Below are 3986 nucleotides of genomic sequence, written 5' to 3'. Positions count from 1 at the left end.
ACAGGTTCATAGCTTTACTACGTTGCATATCTTTATGTATAACAACGTGTGAGTGTCTTTACTTCTCAACAGGTTCATAGCTTTACTACGTTGCATATCTGTATGCATAACAACGTGAGAGTATCTTTACTTCTCAATAGGTTCATAGCTTTACTAAGTTGCATATCTTTATGTATAACAACGTGTGAGTATCTTTACTTCTCAACAGGTTCACAGCTTTACTACGTTGCATATCTTTATGTAGAACAACGTGTGAGTGTCTTTACTTCTCAACAGGTTCATAGCTTTACTACGTTGCATATCTGTATGTATAACAATGTGTTAGTATCTTTACTTCTCAACAGGTTCATAGCTTAACTACGTTGCATATCTTTATGTATAACAACGTGTGAGTATCTTTACTTCTCAACAGGTTCATAGCTTTACTACGTTGCATATCTTTATGTAGAACAACGTGTGAGTATCTTTACTTCTCAACAGGTGCATAGCTTTACTACGTTGCATATCTTTATGTATAACAACGTGTGAGTGTCTTTACTTCTCAACAGGTCCATAGCTTTACTACGTTGCATACGTTTATGTATAACAACGTGTGAGTATCTTTACTTCTCAACAGGTTCATAGCTTTACTACGTTGCATATCTTTATGTATAACAACGTGTGTCTTTATTTCTTAACAGGTTCATAGCTTTACTACGTTGCATATCTGTATGTATAACAACGTGTTAGTATCTTTACTTCTCAACAGGTTCATAGCTTTACTACGTTGCATATCTTTATGTGTAAAAACGTGTGAGTATCTTTACTTCTTAACAGGTTCATAGCTTTACTATGTTGCATATATAATTCACCTAAACGTAACACAACACATTATGAGTTTTATGATATAGATAAGGTACAACACGTTTTTGCACTTTGCATACACTAATAACCATAATCTCACCAGCCTTTTGAATCCACAGTATCGATATTTTTTATCTGTACTCATCTATCTTTCTCCGAGTTATAACAGTCGGTGCTAGATATTACAAGCTACTAGAGTTGCCAAGATGCTTCCCGCAGACACAGTAAAATAATTAATGAGGTGGGAAATATACTTTCCACCACCTGGTAAAAGCTATAAATAATCACACAGTGCATTAAAAATCGTAATACATTAATAATGAACTCTTGAGACCGACAGTGGGTAGATGTAAATCTGGTTTGTGACTTGTATTAAAATTGAACTGTTGGGAGCCAAAGTGGGCCAAGCTCCATATATTAGAAACGGAGAAAGCAAAGGTTATAATTGAATGTACGATAATTTAATGAAACATATAGCAAGTAATTTAAAGTATGCACATTAAATCTAAATGATATGTCAATCTTCATTAAACTGCGATATCCAGAGCCATAGTGGGCCAAACGCCATATATTAATAACGGAGAAAACAAGGGCTAAAATTAAGTGATTACCATAGTTTAATGAAACATATAGCATGTACCTTAAAATATGCACATTAAAACCAATTCATATGTCAATCTTCATTAAACTACGGTATTCAGAGCCATAGTGGGCAAAACGCCATATATTAATAACGGAGAAAACAAGGGCTAAAATTAAGTGATTACCATAGTTTAATGAAACATATAGCATGTACCTTTAAATATGCACATTAAAACCAATTCATATGTCAATCTTCATTAAACTACGGTATTCAGAGCCATAGTGGGCCAAACGCCATATATTAATAACGGAGAAAACAAGGGCTAAAATTAAGTGATTACCATAGTTTAATGAAACATATAGCATGTACCTTTAAATATGCACATTAAAACTAAATCATATGTCAATCATCATTAAACTACGGTATTCAGAGCCATAGTGGACCAAACGCCATATATTAATAACGGAGAAAACAAGGGCTAAAATTAAGTGATTACCATAGTTTAATGAAACATATAGCATGTACCTTAAAATATGCACATTAAAACTAAATCATATATCAATCATCATTAAACTACGGTATTCAGAGCCATAGTGGGCCAAACGCCATATATTAATAACGGAGAAAACAAGGGCTAAAATTAAGTGATTACCATAGTTTAATGAAACATATAGCATGTACCTTAAAATATGCACATTAAAACTAAATCATATGTCAATCATCATTAAACTACGGTATTCAGAGCCATAGTGGGCCAAACGCCATATATTAATAACGGAGAAAACAAGGGCTAAAATTAAGTGATTACCATAGTTTAATGAAACATATAGCATGTACCTTAAAATATGCACATTAAAACTAATTCATATGTCAATCTTCATTAAACTACGGTATTCAGAGCCATAGTGGGCCAAGCGCCATATATTAAAAATGAAGAAAATAAGGGTTAAAATGAAGTTAATACTATAATTTAATGAAACATATAGCAAGTAACATAAAGTATGCACATTAAAACTAAATATCAATCTTCATTAAACTACGATATTCACTTAATTTTAACCCTTGCTTTGTCCGTTTTTAATAAATGGCGTTTGGCTCACTATGGCTCTAAACACTTCAATTTTAAATGTTGTAATTAGTAGTAAATGTATCTTGGTTTTTAACATAAAGCATCATCAGGGACCTCACCATAATATCAATATTTGCATTGGGTCTCATCACTTAAATTTTAGGGAAAGTGAGATGGACGTTGAGTAATCAACTCCCATGCTGCTGGACTGTCCAGTTTTTACCCGCTTCAGACGTCGATACCTCAGAAAGCTCATGTAATCTCCCAAGAAAATTCTAGATTGATCTACAGTAGTATATGGGGCGTACAAAAGACCATTTCTCCCTAAGTGTTTTAGTAGATGACTACACACTTATCGAGTAAGGCGAATAGTTCAAAATTCTGTAATAGTAATATGCGTTACAAGAGCGGTATGTTGAAGTTTTCATGTTCGAGGAAAAGTTTGAAAAAGCGAAACGTAGTTGAGCTTTTTTAATTTCCGAGAATGGAAAGAAAACATATCGCTCGTGTATCGTACATTATTTTGTGCGAAGATCATTTATTACATACCTGAAAGAGGAATTTTTAATTAGTTGCAATGAAATCTCCATCTTGGTTTCAGTTCAATGACGGCAAATTTGCAAAACAAAAATATCTATTTTCAACATTGTTGCTTTAAAATGTTTTCTGTGTTTACTATACTCCAGTAGGCCGTAATATACGCCTGTATTTTTTTCCCCCAGTCTATGATGAGTCTGGAATCCTGTTGATTTTTTTCACGGCTTCCTTAATGTTACTTGCATCACGAATGAAGTAACTTTAGTGGAGTTGTAGAGTTTACTTAATTTTTGCAAATATCTAAAAACAATAACAGTGCAATTTAGGTGAAATTGCAGTGGTAAGTTTCCAATTTATAATTATTACTATATTGAACGTCTCTAAAAATAATATGTTAAAAGCCTAAAGCAGTAAAATCAATATGTCACTTAAGCGGTAAGAAGAGGGAAATTGTTATGTGTGTTAGGTTTGGAATACTGAATGTGGAATTTTAGACTTTCCGCGGATTGGTTTTGTGCGGAAACCAAGCAAATACGCACGATCTGGCACAAAATCTTTTTACATGATGTTCTTATAAATAATATTTTCTGTGAGTCTTTACCGGTACAAATTATTATCGAATTCCTCACTAATAAATTTGTGCTTGTAACAATTCCGTTTAATATTGTAGAAAAGTTCTCCTGTTTTCAGAACATGAGAGGGGTGATAGTAGGAGGAATAATAATAAACTTCATAAGATTTTATGATGATACGGCATTATTAGCAGAAGAGGAGACGATAATAAGGGACATGCTATTGGAGGTAAATGACATCTGTGAGCAGTATGACATGAAGATAAATGCAAGCAAGACGAAGACCATGGTTATCGGAAGAAAAATAAAGAAGGTAAACCTGTGAATTGTAAACGAAGCAGCAGAGCAAATGGACAGTTTCAAATGTTTTGTGTATAATATA

Source organism: Periplaneta americana, chromosome 10, assembly GCF_040183065.1.
Source record: "Periplaneta americana isolate PAMFEO1 chromosome 10, P.americana_PAMFEO1_priV1, whole genome shotgun sequence".
In the NCBI taxonomy this organism is placed as follows: Eukaryota; Metazoa; Arthropoda; class Insecta; order Blattodea; family Blattidae; genus Periplaneta; species Periplaneta americana.
The sequence above is the reverse complement of the archived record's forward strand: the minus strand, read 5'-3'. Positions refer to the sequence as shown.